At 43.6% G+C, this 17,589-nt stretch overlaps 1 protein-coding gene across 8 annotated transcripts in view; it reads right to left on the bottom strand.

Annotated features, from left to right (window-relative positions):
- The window catches only part of Vrk1 (VRK serine/threonine kinase 1), a 68,643-nt gene extending 52,624 nt beyond the window's left edge, over nucleotides 1-16,019 (bottom strand). For all 8 annotated transcript variants that reach the window (XM_051196564.1, XM_051196569.1, XM_051196565.1 and 5 more), the window contains exon 1: nucleotides 15,916-16,019. The gene's annotated coding sequence lies outside the window, so the exon portion shown is untranslated. The remainder of the gene's footprint in view (nucleotides 1-15,915) is intronic.
- Between the last annotated feature and the right edge of the window lie 1,570 nt (nucleotides 16,020-17,589).

Genomic DNA, 17,589 nt, shown 5'->3' with positions numbered 1-17,589 from the left:
ATAAAGGAAAGTGGTAAATTGACAAAATAAAAATGGAAACTCTACCACAGGTTATAAAAAAGAAAGAAAGAAAAAGCACCATGAACTCAGAAGACAAATGAAAACTATCTGCAAAACATGACAAAAGGTTTGTTTCACATTACTGAAAGAACCCTTTAAATTATAAGGAAAACTAGACAAAAGCCAGCAAAAAAAGAAGCGACAAGGACAGCCGGACCCACAGAAGCAGCACACCTGGCTTTAACAACAGCTTCCTACAGGAGTTTCAGAACTGATGAGCAGCAAAGTGACACCATACACAGCCACGAGACACTCACCCCCCCCCCAACAGCTGTCAACCCAGGGTCTACTCCACCAGCCCCTCCTAAAATCATCTCAAAGCAGATTGCAGACTATGATCATAGCACTTCATATGTAAACGCCCTCCATCTATCCTTACCTTATAGAATTAACCATTTCTCAATAACGTCTAATGACTCCAGTCTCCCCACTGTCTCCAAAGGAATCTTTTTACATGGTGATTCTGCTCTTTAGAACCCAAAAGCTAAACCTGATCTGAGTGCCACCTCCCTATGTCTCCTTCACCCTCTCTATCTGTCCTGCAAAATGTCATGACTTTGGATTTGTTGAATGTGGCCCTATAATGTTCCTATAGTTCTTTGTTATGGATGCTGTGCCTAAACTGTGCTTCCTCTGGTGCGGCCATTCACTGCCCAAAGGCTGCCATGGACATACTACAGTTAAAGTAAATTACTGCTCCTTGCAGGGAGGGGCACAGTGAGCACAAACAGAAAGTACTGGAGTCTCAGGACTTGGCATCTTTTTATTAACTGGGGACAGAAGATTCTCGGCACTGGCTGCTGTCAGCAAAGCGCATCAGCCCCACCACTCTGTGTCTGCACTGTGTAAAGCAGCAGCCACGCCCTTGGCTGGGGATTAGGTAGGCAGCAGCAACCTTGGCTTTGTCTCTGCTCTGACTCCCATTCCATTGCCTGGCCAGCTGCAGGTTCAGGAATGTTCTTTCCTTTTTGACCATATTCAACCTGTCCCTGCAACTCACCTGTGACCCAAAACAGAATCCCAAACTTCCTTAAAACATGAGATTTCTTTGAACTTTTTTTGTAACTCAACTAAGTGGTTCTCAAGCATGAACTCTGAAGACAACAGTGTCTCAATACAAAGAGTGACACATCTGCCAATCTGTAAAAGCCCTTTAAGTTGGCCACCGTGCCCTTTTGAGACAAGGCTCAGAAGTCTTGGAGAAAGATGCTCTAGGTCCCCTTCCCCACTCCTGTTGCAAACCTTAGCCACACTTCTACAGAGAACCTTGTTTCTTTTTAGCTGAAAATGACTATTTGGAGGTCCAAGCATCCTAAGACTACCACTGCCCTTGATGTCAGACATAATGTCATCACAATAATGTCATGCGACTATCATAACACTCCATAACACAATCGCTTGCAGGTCTTTTGAGCAGAGAGCTACACATTGATTTTACAGGAAAAGCACATCCTCAGACTGGACATGACATCACTTTCCTCTTCCACTATAATCCTGGTTCCTACCTATTTTTACGTAACTACAAAGTGTATGTTTTCCTCTTTGAATTTTCAAAATTCTATACAATGCTCATGAGGTCAAGGACATAGGTGAAACAAGGCAGCAAAGTGGGTTCAGGAGGACATTAACCCTCTCGTTCTCGCTCCTCACAAATAGCCGCTTCCCTTGGATTCCGAGTCAGTCTCCATGTTTGCCAGTAACAAAGGCATGGTTCAGTGTCACTGTTGTGTAACAGGTAGAGTGTATCACGTACCTGCTGCTCCACTGACTTCTTTCATTACCAATACTTCCCCAACGCCTGCACCAAACAGGCGCAATACAAACACAAAATTATTGTCAAGTTGATGGTTTTAGCTACAAATTACTCAAATTCCAAGTCAGAAAATACATTGGGTTGCTAAGAGTATGAGGAAGAAGGTACATCGATTTGGCATTATCTATCAAATCTGTCAAAGATAACATCTTTGGTACCTCAAGTTCACTTCTAGCAATCATCCTACCCATACAACTGCAGCATCCTGTAGCATAACAAAAGACCAGAGACACGCTCAGCTTTCATCACAGGGAACTTAGCAATGGAACACATTTTGTTTTGTTTTGTTTTTAATTTTTGAGACAGGATCTCACTGTGGCCTCAAACTGACAGAGGGCTGCCCACTTACCTGTTTCCACAATGCTGGGATTAAAATAGGCACGCACCAACCCACCACTCCTAGCCAGAAAACAATTTTGGCTCTATTTACACAGCTGTAGAATGACCTATAGAAAAGCTGTAAATGAAAAGTACCAATGTATTTTTGAGCATCCTATTCACATAAAACAGACAGCCATGAGTGCTGTGGGTAGTGGGATGTGTGACTGGCACCTCCAGGAGCTTTGAATCACTGTGTCAATGTGTGCACATGTAATGAACTAATAACAGGATACCTTAGAGGTAGGAAGTTTATTATCCATTCTTTAAACAGTTATAACTGACTTCATTGTGTACCTGTATTAATTTTTTAAAGAATGGTAACTTTAAAGAATTTTTCATGAACAGTAAAGCGTATTAATGTCAACTGCAGCTTTTCAGCTCTTAATCTGGAACTTAGCAATGCTTCTGTACAGCAGGACTGCATCAATCAGCCCTACATACAGCCTCAAGTCACACCACAACCAATGCATCAACTGTGGAAAACAAATCTCAGCACCTCCCCCAAACAGTCAAACCTTATGCTTTGATAATAAAGCCTAAGTCACTCTTTACACAACAATACTGACTCTAGCTTGAAAACAGTAATATATCTCTTTAAGACCAGCAACTGAAAATGAATATTGACATAATGTTCCTACATTAGTATCATCAGTTATTTTTGCTCAATTAATCCTAAATGAGTAAAAAAATATGAATGAATGAATCTATACTGGGAAGACTCAATTAACCATTAATTACAACACACAGCTCTTACATACCAATGAATGTAACTAAAGCCATCAGTGTTAAATGACTACACAGCAGACTCTATGTTGAGTGACTTAAAACATATTATCTCTGATTTTGTAACAGAGTGTAGTACGTAACAAAATGTACGTACTACAATAATAAGTATACATACAGGGAAACTGCTTGTGTGAAATTAAATAATCTGTCCGTGGCCCCACAACTAAACCTCCTATACAAAGTGTTAATTTTTGTAAAAGCTACCTTAAAAAGTTATACTACAGAACAAGTCCTTTGCAAAAATATAGTAGAAAGTTGATAAAAAAAAAATTCTCTTTATTGACTAACAATACACCCATACACATAAGTGCCATAAAACAACTTGGGCAAAACAAGAGCCTGCACCACACTGCCATGAATTCACTCCTTTGAACCGGCTGCAGCGTGAATGGTGGTGACCTGGGAGAGGCGGAATAAACAGCAAAAGCAGAGGACAGAATCGCTGCTCGAGGGCTCCAGAAAGATGTTACTGTAAAATGACTCCGTTACCATGCACAGGCGGGGCTGGCGCCTGTGCTACCAGCTAATTGTTAAGCTAAAACAGAGGAGTCACGGGAGTCAGGAAGTGTGAAGGCAACCTCAGCAACAAGAAAATATGTCAGTGTGTGCGCCCATGTGTCCGTGTGTGTTCATGTCCATGTGTTCATGAATATACTGAGTTTTGTTGGCATGATAAAACTATTACAAGATATAAAGTAAACAGTTCACCAATCAACAGGTGTCCTGAGACTGTATTCTAGAGTCAGATTCTTCAGCAACCCACCGTGGAAATGGCATCATTTTTGTTTTAACATCTAAAAGCCCTAACAAACAGTCATATCAGCTTACCTACTGAAAAAAAGCAGTGTTGCAAGGCATGGTGCATGCCTTTACACTAAACACTCCAGAGGCAGAGGCAGGAGGGCCTCTGTGAGTTCAAGATTGGTCTACATAGCAAGTTCTAGGTCAGCTAGAGCTACACAGTGAGACCCTATCTGAAAAGAGAGAGAAAGAGTGAGGGCAAGAGAAAGAACCAGACTGTTCACAAGTATGTGAGCACAGTGCATGTGTCAGTCTCAAAGCTGGGAAGCCATCCTACTAAGGAATCCCTTAAGTTTAGTAAATGGACCTACTGACAAGAAACCAACAGATACTTCCTAAAAGAGTGCTGGTGCACCCCAGGTCCTCCTCCACCACCCCATGGGCTCAGTCTCACTTCTCCAGTTCTTGTTTCTTTCTCATAAAATGAGAAACTTGAAGTAAATCCTAGCCAGGCGTTCTACCTCCTGTCTGAAGAAGGAGGAATGGCAATGTGTTCTAGAAGCAGTTGTGAACCGCAGAGGTGCTATGGAGCTGACCGGCAGATGTGTGTTTTTAATCCGAGATAGCCAGGGGTGGTCCCAGCCAATTGCTGGTCTAATCTGAGGGACCACATTAAAGACTGACAAAAGCATGGCCACAGCCTAAGAATTCTCTTAACTGCCTGCTACCATCGAGTGAGCACTCCCTGAACAGAATAGAAGAAAAACAAGAAGAAAGTGGTTTTGGATTAAAAATAAATCAATGTGCCAAGCAGTGGCAGTGTACTCCGTTAATCCCAGCTCTCAGGAACCAGAGGCAGGAGAGTCTCTGTGAGTTCAAGGACAGCCTGGTCTACAGAGAGAGCTCCAGGACAGCCTGGGCTGTTACACAGAGAAACCCTGTCTCAAAAAAAAAAAAAAAAGAGGGGTGGGGAGGAATGAGCAATATGAACACCAAAACACTAATAAATTCAATAAAAAATTAAAAGTGGGCAAAGGATTTCAATGAACATTCCTTGATCACAGACATGCAGGTAGCTAACAAGCGCAAGCACACACACACACACACACACACACACAGTATGTAGCAGATCACCAGGGAATGAAAACAATGACTACAACCTACTCTACTCTCCCGGAGCTGCCGCCCACTGGTGAGTGCACACCACTGGACTGACTGCCTTTTACAGACTGAGCTGTGCTCAGCAGAGACACTCTCGTGGTTTTCCATCAGCACTGGCAAGCTCCATTCCTATTGTACAACACACAAAAATACGTCTGAGGCACCCAGGTCCACATGTCAAAGGAACTGGGGAGGCTTCTAATCTAGACACAGGAGAGTTGTCTCCAGAGTACCTTTGTGACCACAAGGTAGCAAAAACAAAGAAAGAGAACACAGAGCAAAGCACTGACTGGCAAATAGGAAGTGACTAGAGCTTCAGTTCACCCAAAACTGCTCCACGACTGAAGAGGCAAGTCACACTGAGAATGTATAAACCTGCAGAGTTTCAGTGAGAAACATTAGAGACGATTCATGAAAATGGGAGAAAGACCATTTCTTTATTCACTTGCTTAGTGTTTAGCTGCTTGGGCGCAGTGGCTGAGCTAGGAGGGTTGCTGCAAGTTTCAGGCCAGCTTAGGCTGTAATGTGAGGGCCTTGTCTCAAACAATCAAGACAGTACTTAGCCAACTGCAGCATGTGGAGGCAGAAATGACTGGTGAGTGGAACCCTCACATGCTAGAAGGAATGTTCGCTGGCACAACCACTTTGGAAAACTGGCGGTATGCTAGAATCTACTAAAGGTATCAGACATTATAACCAGCTATTCTAGATATATGCCCAAATAAAATACATATGTGTGGCAAAACATAAAAGCATGTGTCATAAATGGCTGTTAGAGTATAAAAGACAATCACTGAGCTAAGAAAGATATACAGAGTTACAGTTTTGCCTTTGTTGTTGGAAGCTCAGCAAGTTTGGATGTGGGATTAACTAAGAGTTGTTTTGTGCAACAACATTATCACTCCTGCAAGAAATACTCTATAAAGGAAAACTGTACACAGCCAAGGCTTCTTGGTCTTCCAGAGATCTTTTAAGAAAACCTGACTTAGAACTTCTTTTAAAGATTCCTCCTTTGGTTCTAAAGAGCTCCTTCTGGTCCAAAGAACTGTTAAGTTATCACACTAGGGCTAGGGATGTAGCTCTGTTGTAGGGGACTTGCTTCCCATGCACCTATGCACCTTCCCCCATGTTAGACCCCAGCACCACAGGGGGAAAGGGGATCGATACTCTAGCAGACTGTCATTTTACAACAAATGTAATCACACTGAACCCGTTTCTGTTTAAGAATGGTAATATGTCAGATGGCAAATCTTTGGTAGAAGTCTGAGAAAGCACTTCTAACAACCACTTGAGTCCCCTTACCATCTCTCTCTCACTACCCAGCCAAGAAAGATCCCAACTTACCAGGGCTTTCCCTTTAATGACCAGACACCTTCACCTACTTCCAGAAGAACTTACAATCTTGAAGAAGTCTATACTTCCCAGGCTCATTAGGCCTTAATGGTCTGTCTGTCTCTGTAAAGCAACTATTATAAAGCCACTTGACCACAGTCATGCATTCTATATCTTAATGGTAGTTAAAGCAGAAAGGCAGACAGAAACCATGCCCACTCTTCTATACTCAAGAAGCCACTATTGTACTGAGCACAGCCTGGCAATTTACAAGATTATTTCCATCTGATCCTCCCCCCATCACTGTCCTTCCTGGTCTCCTGGGCTACTTCTCTGCCCGGCTGCCTGTTCATATCAGGGCTCTCAGGCTTCTCTTCTCAGTACTCCTTGCAACTGTAGACATGTATGTGCATATGCTTTTTTTCTTAGATTTCCAGTCCCTGCTGACAGCATTATCACATACTTAAGAATGAAACATCTAATCTGACCAAGAGTTGGGATTCTAAAATATCTAAAAATGTCAAAGTTAGCTAAGTTCAATAAAAGTAAATTTAACAGAATAAAACATAAGCTCCCACACTTGTAGCCCAAAACTAATTCAGAACCACATCGAAGAGCCAGTTGGGTACAAAGGAGATTTATTCAGCTCAAGGCTGTGTACACACTGGGGTGAGGAGGCAGCAAATATTACCACACTGTGGTATGTGGGGAAAGCTAACACCCACTCCTGACACAATTAAGGGGCTACATCTACAACACATGCAACTCCAGGTCCTTTGCATCAAGCCATTCCTGGAGAGTTGATTGCATTTTAGACACTACAGCTTAAAAAATAGAATTTAGAAAAAGGAAGGCCACTGCTAAACAGACATGGAGCCAGGTCATATAACAAAGAGCTTACACTGTAGGTGTTTCCATTTAGAAAGACTGAAAATACCCAATCCTGTTTAAAGAGGTATTCTGCTGGTTCTGCATGGCTCTGAAAGACAGAACGGGTGATAAGAGTTTTCTGACCATTCAAATTTAAAGTACTTTAGGCTGTCTCTAGAGTGGGGGTTCTTAACTGAGGCTGACTTTGTCCCTCTGGCTGCCACACATCCTAAAATGCAGACAGCCCCCAACCAAAGAATGAACCATCTAAATGGTCAATAATTCAGGGCTGAGAAGCGTTGCACTAGATGTAACAAGTTTGCTGTTACTGGAGTTCCCCACCATGTATACCAGAAAAGGTCTATGTTAGGTCAAAGATAGAAAAAAAACTGAATTTAAAATATATATATATATGTGTGTGTGTGTGTGTGTGTGTGTGTGTGTGTGTATAAGTGTGTACATGTATGTATTTATATACATATACATATATATGTGTGTGTATATATACATATATGTGTGTGTATATATACATACATATATACTGTTTCCGTAACTTTAATTAAAAAAAAGAAAACCTATTCCCTTCCAGGGTATCAAATGAGATAGAGTCAGACTCGTGTATACATTTCATAGGTAAATCTCATATCCAACAAGCTCAGAACTACTGTATCTTGCTATGATATTAAATTAGGTTATACTAATGTCATAATCGAGATCAACACCAGATCTCAGATCTGACTCCAATCTTATAGATGTAGATAAGTACACACATATATCTCTGCACTGAGCATGAGTGAATAGATGTAGGTATGTACACACATATATCAACGCACAGAGCATGAACAAACAGACGTAGGTATGTATACACATACATCGCTGCAGAGCATGAATGAATAGATGTAGGTATGTACACACATATATTGATGCACAGAGCATGAACAAACACACATAGGTATGTACACACATGCATCGCTGCAGAGCATGAATGAACAGACATAGGTATGTACACACAGACATCAATGCACAGAGCATGAATGGACATAGGTATATATATACATATATCGATGCACAGAGCATGAACAAATTACTCTGGAAGCTTTCATGCTCCAGAAAACAAAGCCACATTCATTCTAGAAGTTTCAGGACAGTTCTACACAGGTCTCCCCTCATTACAAACCTCTCTGGCTGGAAGAAAGAGGAAGGGATTATTTGAAGAATTCCTGTGATGAAGGAGACAACATTATCCTGATTGTCCCCAATCGCCTACTTCTCTGTAAGAGCCAAGAAACTCTTACAAACCCATGCAATCTCAATCAGAGCTCGGATTAATGGTGACATCCCTTTATCCACAGGCGTGAAAGCTCAGGATGGACAGACGTTTGAACATCCCAACTGGGAATCCTGCCCTTAACAAATACACTAGATGCAGATACATGGTTTCTTGGCTGCCTGTACTCACACCCATCTGTCAGGATGGCAGTGTGCCTGCTCACATGTTGGTCAAACTGTCACTAGGGCATAGGTGCCAAGCAATGATAGTTTTAAATGGGCAGCTTGCACAGCACTGTAAGAGCCTGCTCTTCTGGAGAGGAAAATTCTGTGAGAGTGCTCGGAAGAGTCGCAATCAGGAATGAAACACTCTGATCAGCCTCAGCACACAGGCAGACAGGATCTGGACAGCAGAAGGGAACAGACTAAGTCAGTCAGCAGAGAGGGACTGTGGACACAGGTGAGCAGATGCAGAGCTCTGCGTGCCCACCTTGTATCTGCACACACCATCCTGTCTCTCATGCAGCAAAAGCCTTTACTCAACAAGTCATCAGTTTTTAAAACAATGGAATGCTGTTTCCCACTCTAAATAAAGCAAAAACCGCACTGTTCTCTAGTAGTCTAGCACTACGTAAGTTGTTTGTTATCTGGTTACCTCTGAAGTGAGACTGATGTGTATGTTCAACATGACCTTTTAAATGCAGGAAACAAATGAGATTCCCACTGGTGAGCAGGAGGGGACAAGGTAAAATTTGTAAGAGGAAAGAAATCAAGAACATTAGTGGGTGACAAACAGAAGGCAACTAGTTTAAGTCAGGAATTTAAAGCTTAGGAGTACTCCCTCCCTATTACACCCAACCAGGAGCAAAATGCCCTACCCAGTTACCATCCTACTGGTAAAGAATTTCCAGATGACAGCATCTCCCTAAGACTAAGCCACATCACATCACTAGGAGCCAGTGTTTTTCATTTGGTCCTCAAGATCTGAAGAGCAGCTGAGCATCCCACCCTCTGACCAGATCAGGACACACCAACGGACGGAACACCTGAGGCCCTTCTCTGTCACACAAATAAATCTGGTTCCACCAACTCTTCTCAATAGAGCTATTTATCAACTCTTTTATCTCCTCAGTGATTCAACCCTTGGACCCTTTTCAGATTTAGTTCAAAAGTCATCTACAATAACAAGCCAATGGAATCTATTCTCTTTCCATTTGCTAAAGGTAACACTGAGGAGTCTGAAAATCCAGATTTGTCCATATCCAAACTGAAGACAACAAGAATCTAAAAGTTACCATTAGCCTTTGTTGTATTCTGGATAACACCCTCAAAAGCTCTGTAGTGCTGGCTTGAGCGCCAGGCCCTGGCAGTACTGAGAGGTGGGTAAGACCGTCAGGAAGTGGGATCTAAAGGAAGGTCACTGAAGATATGCCCTTAAAAGTGATGCTGCTCCCTTTCCTATCTTTCTCTGCTCCCTGGACCACGATGGTCTTCCCTGCCATGACCCCAAATTAACAGGCCAACCAACAATGAGCCAGCACCTCTGTGAGCCAAAGTAATCTTTCCTCTTCATAAGCTGATCATTCTGTCCCAGAGACAGAAAGTTGACACATGCTCCCAGAAGTATTTGAGATTAACCACATTACAAAATATCTCTCTTGCTTTCTAGTGGACCTTTGTCACACAGTGGTAAATCCCTGGTCTCCCTTCACAGTTCCTTAATGTCATTTCCTGATCAAACCTCCAAGTCAGCTGTTTCTACTCAGCAACTAACTATCCAGCCTTACACTGCACCCTCCTTCATTGTTCCCTCCAAAACACCCAGTTCCTCCCAGACACAACTTTGCTCTACACATGTTCCCATTTTTGCCAAGACTCGGCCTTTCTACCTACAAGTACCTGCACTTACTTAACTGCTCATTTGTTTCCTCCCATCGTCATTTTGATATTCAGTTTATGATCTAGAGCCAACTGACTGTTTTGCAAAGATTTTTAAAAGCCAGTCTATGGAGAAAGAGCAGCCTTCAACAAACGGCTTGGGAGTAAGCAGACATCCACAGACGAAACAAAACCCCACATTGTGTGCAAAACACTAGCCCAAAATAGATGGCAGAAATGAGAAACAGGAACATAAAATTGTGGAACACCTAGAAGAAAAAATACGAGCATCCCCCTGCTCAAGCACAGAATTCCAACACCAAAGGCACAATCCAACAAGTGATGAACTATACATCTCCAAAGGGATGTGTGTGCTGAGAAAGACACTGTAGGAGAACGCAAAGACAAGCCAGGGACTGAAAGAATATACTCACTAGTCCCGAATTTGGCAAAGATGGATCTAGAACATATTTTAAAAGCTCTAAGAAAACAAACAACCCAATAATAAAGTGGGCAAAAGACCTGAAGAGTCAAGTCACCAAAGGCGATGTGAGAGGCAAATAAGCAGAGAAGATTAGCCCTAAGGGAAGTAAGTGCAAATGAAAGTGAGAGCTGGATCTCAGAGTGACAGTGGGACTATGAGGCAGCGCCGCTACACTGGCGAAGTTTGGCAGTTCCTTACACTGAGCACACACACACCACACAACCCGACAGTTACTCCTGGGCATTTATCCTAGAAGAAAGTGGAAGCTTACACTCACACAAAAACCTGAAAATGAACATTCATAGCAGCTTTATTTATAATTGCCACACCCTTCAATGGCTACATAAAATGATAGACAGCCATATAATGGATAAACTATTACCAAAACTAGCAAAATGACAGGCAACGCAGCACTAGTAACTAACTCCTTATTCAAAATTTCAGTGTTTTCACACGTCATCATGTTCAAACATCCATAACCACCGCCACAATCGGAACACAGGAAACAGCCCTAACGTAAGCAAATCCTTGCCTGCCTTCCATGTCTACACTGTTGTCATGGAGAATGCTACAAAAACCAGCACTGGCTGGCCACTTTCTAAGTCAGAGCTCCTCTATATTTGGGGGAAGGAGGCTGCTGCTCCTCAAACTGAGCATGTTCATTAATGTATCGCCTTCACACATGATGAGGCATCTTCCCTGTGTGGCCATGTGCAAGCTTTTCTCACAGAAAAGCCCCTTGCGTTCTTTGGAGAGAATGCAGGGCTCTGCTCCTTGCACAGAAATCCCTTTCCAGCCCTTTAGGATCTCCTAGCTGTGTGATCCCAGCCTTCAGTTAGCTGCTGACACTCAGCACAAAGCCTGTGAGCACCAACAGCTACTCCTGTTGTTGGTGCCTATTGCTCCACTGTATGGCCATGCCACATTTTTCTTCTCTGTCATCCTGAGGATAGGGAGTTCTCTCTGGTTTGGGGCTATTATAAAGTGTCCAAGTATTAATGAAAAATTTTTTGTACAAATATACGTTTTTATTTACCTAGGATAGATGTGGGGTCTTATGTTAAGCCTATGTTTAAATTTTTGAAAAACTGCCAAATTAATTTCAGAGTGTCTGTATCTATACATTAAACAAACCCACTAGCAAGTTCTAAGAAGATAAATTCCCAAGTCATGATTTCTGGAATATATTCTGAAGAAAAAAAATGCTAAATCTCCTAAGCATTATAACCCAAATTCAGTTTTTACAAAACACAATTTAAAAACTTTTCTGCTGTCTAAAAAGACTTTTTCTCATTACCTCTAGCAGAGAACTTACAACTATACAGAATCTACATGTTGATGGCCACTGCCATATGAAACAAACTGTGAGGATGGGGACACTGATGTCTAAAGGGTTAGCCACACTTTCTAAGTACTCAGTACCCTGGGCCCACAATGCAGCAAGACAGCATAAGGCCAAAAGATGGTACTTGTTCAACACATACTTAGTAAAGTAACTTGAGAAAAGTAAAGCTGTCATTACCCTGGCTATAAGACTTCAAACTCTGGATTTTTTAATCTTATGTAAAATCAACAGTTACATAATGTGTTCTCTCTGGTGTTCTTAAAACAGGTTGCTAAGTCTAAAGTTGTAGCTGCTCACACACCAACAGCAGCCAGCCAGCTGATTCAGAGAAATCTGGTGCACAGACAGCAATCATAAGGCCCTCACTTTTAGTCCCATGCAACCATTCTGTTCCTGACACTGAGCTACGCAGGGCGTGCCTCCGTCCAGTGTTGGTGGGATAGCTACTTTAAAAGTACATGGCAAAACATTCGGAAATTTCAAACTAATTACTTTGCCATTTAATTATGATTTCCATTTAGTGTCTCTTTCTACTTGATGCATGTGGCTTACTGATATATTGATTTTCAAATGCATGTTTAGTTCTACTCTAAATATATGTCCACCTTAATTTTTAAATCCTAGAGCACAGGTTCCCATCCTTTGGACCAGACACCCATAGAAAGACAGGAGTTGATGCACTCATCAAAATGCAGTCACCAGCCACCTAACAGCCTATCAGTCAATGACTGAGTGCAGAGGAGTCCCATAAAATGATGTCACCCAGTGACACTGGTGGCAGTCAATCTGTATAAATGTACTATGATGTCTGAAGTTAATTCATAGACACATACTCTGTGATGTCTGCAGTCAGTTTGTATAGGCATGCCTTTGTAGCTCTAGCTGGTCTGGAACTATGTAGACCAGGTTGGCTCACACCCACAGAGATCAATATGCCTCTGCCACATAGTCCATCCATATAAGCATACTGAGACAGTCACACAATCCCTGACAATCTGAGATGTCCTAACAAACACAAGACTACCTTACCTGAAGACTAAATATGATTCATATCAGTTTTCCCAAGTTAACAAACATGTTATACCTGAAGAAATTAAGGTTATTAAAGAATGGCAGTAAAATGTCCTTGACATTAGTCAGTACTTGCTGATAAATGTAATGCCTACTCTGGGGTCAGGACACACCTCTTACCTGCCTAGGCTCTACAGAGCTTCTTTTAAAGCACTGCCTAACTAGGTGAGGCATTCATACTGCCCCCACCACCACACACAAAGAAACTGGACACTAGGAAAAAACCAAGACGATTGCTGTGAGCTCCAGCCAACCTGGAACACACAGTGAGTTGTTGGGGCAGCCTAGACTACACAGTAAGATCCTTCTCAAAAATCTAAAATGAAGTTAATAAAAGTCAAGCACTATATATACAATCCCCAAAAGAAGGATGTACTTGAGTTTGAGCACAAAGATTTCAGGCAACATTCAGAAATGCGGCAAGACTGTATCATACCAGGAAAGGGTACCAAATTACTTCAACACAGCAACCTCAGCAGCATGGGGCGTGGATTCCATTCTCAGAGGCCATCCTTACAGCTTTACAGAACAACTGCAAACACAGTCAAAGAAATATGGGCCCAAAGTTTCACCACTGACCTAAAGGCTTGATTACTGAAGACACCAGCCTTCTAAACTCATCTCACATCCTATTGCTTTAACAAAACCATTTGGTAGGCTAGGTCTGTGCTTAGCAGTAACCACGTGATCTCAGGGGAATGAATCAGTCTGTGTCCTCTCACACCCAAACAGACCTTGACAAGCATTCAAAATACCCTACCTGTCTGAAACACACGCTCTAAGCCCATGCAGTTACAATCCACTGATGACGTCCAGACCAACGCCCCCACAGCCTCATTTCACTCTCACAAGGCAGCAGAACTCACAGCCTGATACTTGGAGACAAGAGCCTCCCTTCTACATTTGATATTAGGTAAACTCCACTTCCAAACCTGTTTCTTTTTCAAATCGAAAATATTTTAAGGTTTTATTTTTTGAAATCAAATCCTATTCACAACAGATCTATAAGGTCTTTAAGGTGAAAAAGTCAAAATTCAAACCTTTGTCTTTTCTAGACTTCTGGGACAGTCATTTATTATTATTTCACATTAGGTTCTCAACATTAAAAAAAAAAAAAAAAGCTGGCCTATTTCCTGTAGGAAATTTAATTTTAGGGCCTGTCAACATTTAAATGCACTGCTGTTATTTTTAAAATATACACATGCATTCTTGAATAAGACTCAGCATAAGCTTTCCACATAACCATTCCCTGGGCACTCGATAACTTATTAGATGCCAGGCTCCCTGCTTAACACATCAACTCCATGATCTCATTTGTTTAACAAATAAGACTCTCATCGTTTCTGCAATGCCAAGCACAAGCAGCAGCCATTAGTTATCAAAGTGATATCTGCACTGGATACTAGCGCTGTACCGAATCACTAATGCCTAACACATATTCGTTACCCAACTCAACCCATGCTCCTGTGTTAGCACAGACACCATCAGCAAAGCTGAGTTGCTGTGACTACCTTCTATGGAGGCACAACAGGGAAAGCCATTATTAAGTGAGGTCAACTTACATTCCTTTCTACAGGTAGGTGAGCATTATCTTAACTGACCAGAAATTTAATTCCCATCATAATTGTAAATTAAATTCCTCAAACATTATGATCAGCATGTCACAAAAAAGCTGAGATGATGCCTTTCTCCTGAACTTTTTGTTTGTTTGTTTGTTTGTTTTTCCCCTGAGACAGGGTTTCTCTGTATTGCTTTGGAGTCTGTCCTGGAACTCACTATGTAAACCAGGCTGGCCTCGAACTCACAGAGATCCACCTGCCTCTGCTTCCGGAGTGCTGGGATTAAAGGCGTGTGCCATCAACGGCCAGCTTCATGAACTCTTGAAAATAAATTCTGTTCTACGTTAGTTTTCACTGTTTTGAATTCCAGACTCAACTCAACAGATGGGCAATTCCAGTTTAAAACTGAGAGAGAGAGAGGGGGGGGGGAGGGGAGGGGGAGGGGAAGGGGGAGGGGAGAGGGGGAGAGGGAGAGGGAGAGGGAGGGAGGGAGGGAGAGCAAGAAAGAGAGAGGGGGAGGGAGAGGGAGAGAGAGAATTAATGAAGTCCTTCAACGATCCCCTAGGTTTAACCACCACCTTCTCCATCGTCTTTCCAAATTGTTCCAAGAGCAATGGGGGAGGGAAAAGGAGACTGGTTGACTTTAAAGATGAGACAATAGAAAGAAACGGGTAACCTCGTCAGGACTCTGGCGTCTCGGTCTCTCTCCCCATCTCTCGGAAGAGTCTGGCGCGGTTTTACACCTAGGGCTACTTGGATTGGAAACGGTCTAAAACAAACTTTGGCACTGGAGGAAGCCTGAGCTCGCCTCTGAAGACGCTGCACGGGAAAGCAGGGCGCCTGCGGTGGGGACCAGAGGAGCAAAGCCAGGAAGAAAGCGAGAAGCAGGCGGCCCGCGGGATGCGCCCGGAGGCGTCCCCACCGCGCCGCTGCTGAGGAAGAGGCGGGCTCAGCCCGGGTCCAGGTCCCTGTCACCCCTTGTTCGCCACCCCGGCCCGAGCCCCGTTTCGGGCTCCGGGCAGCTCCGCGAGCAGGCTAAGAAGCGAGGGTTCCCGGGCAGGCCCGACCCAGCCGCGGCGCCGCCGGAGGCCCGGACGAGCAGGCGCCGCTCTGAAGCGACGCGGTGCCCACCGTCCCGCCACCACCACCACCCTCAGCTCCCTACCCCGAGTTGTCAACCGCTGTCCACAGCGCAGTACGAACTTCCCGCCGCTTTCCTCGCCTCGCAACTTGTCCACAGCGCTGTCCCCCGCCACACAGTGCAGTACTGAGCCTGCTCATTGGCTGAGAGCGGTGGGAGAGGCGGGGCGAAGGGAAAGCCGCGCTTCCCGGATGCCTCCGCGGGCACGCCGGGAGTTGTGGTCCTTACGCTCACTTCATACTGGGAATTGTAGTATTTGAGCCACAGAGACGGTCCGGGGTCCTGGAAGCTCGAGGGCTTCTGGGAAGTGTGGTTTACAGGCCGATGGCTGTCTTAACCCCATACTGGGGCTCTCAAAGCCTTAAGAACCGAAATAAATATTACCAGAGCTCAGTGAAGCTTGGTTTATTAAACGTGTAGACAAAAAGACTTACTTCAAATTTCGAAGCCCATCTAGGTGTCAGTTTGCGTAGGCTTTAAGCCTCAATTTAGATCCGAGTCTTCTGAAACCCTGGGAAAGCCTTTGGGTTTGGGCAATGTTCTTGTTACTGCTAGTTTACCAATTTAAGATTTGGGGGTGGGGGTGTTATTTGTTTTCTTTCTTTTTTTTTTTTTTCTTTGAGACAGGGTCTCACTATGTAACTAGCTATTCTGGAATTACTACGTAGACCAGTTTGGCCTGAAACTCATAGAGATCCACCTGTCTCAGTATCCGAAGCGTTGAGTTAAAAGTATATGCCACCACACCTGGCCTATGTTGTTTTCTTAAAGTGGATCCAAAAGAAAAGGAAAAAAAATATATATATATATATATATATATATATATATATATATATATGAGCTTTAGCCCCACAAAATCAGAGTTGCTGCCCAGTGTGCAGTCCATGTCTTGAACTCCACGCCCCAGATTCCTCCACCTACTCCAGCTTCTTCCCTATTTTGCCTTCTGCCCGGTGTAGCTGACCCATAAAAGAATTGCATTGCATGTCCCACTACTCCCAGGCTTCTGTTGAGTGTGATCTGTGGGGGACTCTGAGAACTGAAAGGAATGGCGGGGGGAGGGGGAAGTCAGCTAAAGGAGGTGATGCTTCTCCCCAAGGACACACAGAGGCAGAGAAACCCCTTAGCTGAAGGTCACTGCTCTCTGGGCCTCCCACAAGTCTTCAATGAAAGCAGGCCTCTGCGGTCGTGTCAGGGCTGGGACTGTATGAGGGCTGCCTCTGAGCCTCAAGTTACTCCTCCACCCTATGTGACTACGACCCCACACCTTTCTCAACAGCCAAATATAGAACGGCCTCCACAACTCCCCTCCTGGCATCTGCTTCCTGTGTGCACACTGATGGAAAGGCAGGCCCAAGGTGAGCTCTTGATGAATGTTTGTCAGCAAGGAGGTCTCGGGATTCACACATCTCGTGAGTGTGAAGTCCCACAGCAAGACTCCATGGTCAGAATGCTTTGCACCAAAGACATTCTGCACGTACAAAGACGAACACACATCTGAGCTTGGAATGGGATTTGCTTGTTACAGTGTGACCGTGTTCCCCTAACCTCATCACAGACATGCAGAGAGGAAAAAAAAAGGCTTGACAATTGGCTGACCTTAAAGTACAGCTAAGTCAGCAAGAACAGTGTGCAGTCTGTTCCGAGGTGGTAGTAGAACGTATTCCAGAGCTCGTGGCTCTGACACTCTCAGTCAGA

This window comes from Phodopus roborovskii, unplaced genomic scaffold (genome assembly GCF_943737965.1).
Source record: "Phodopus roborovskii unplaced genomic scaffold, PHOROB, whole genome shotgun sequence".
Lineage (NCBI taxonomy): Eukaryota > Metazoa > Chordata > Mammalia > Rodentia > Cricetidae > Phodopus > Phodopus roborovskii.
Note: the sequence above shows the minus strand (reverse complement) of the source record. Positions and strands in the feature narration are given on the sequence as shown.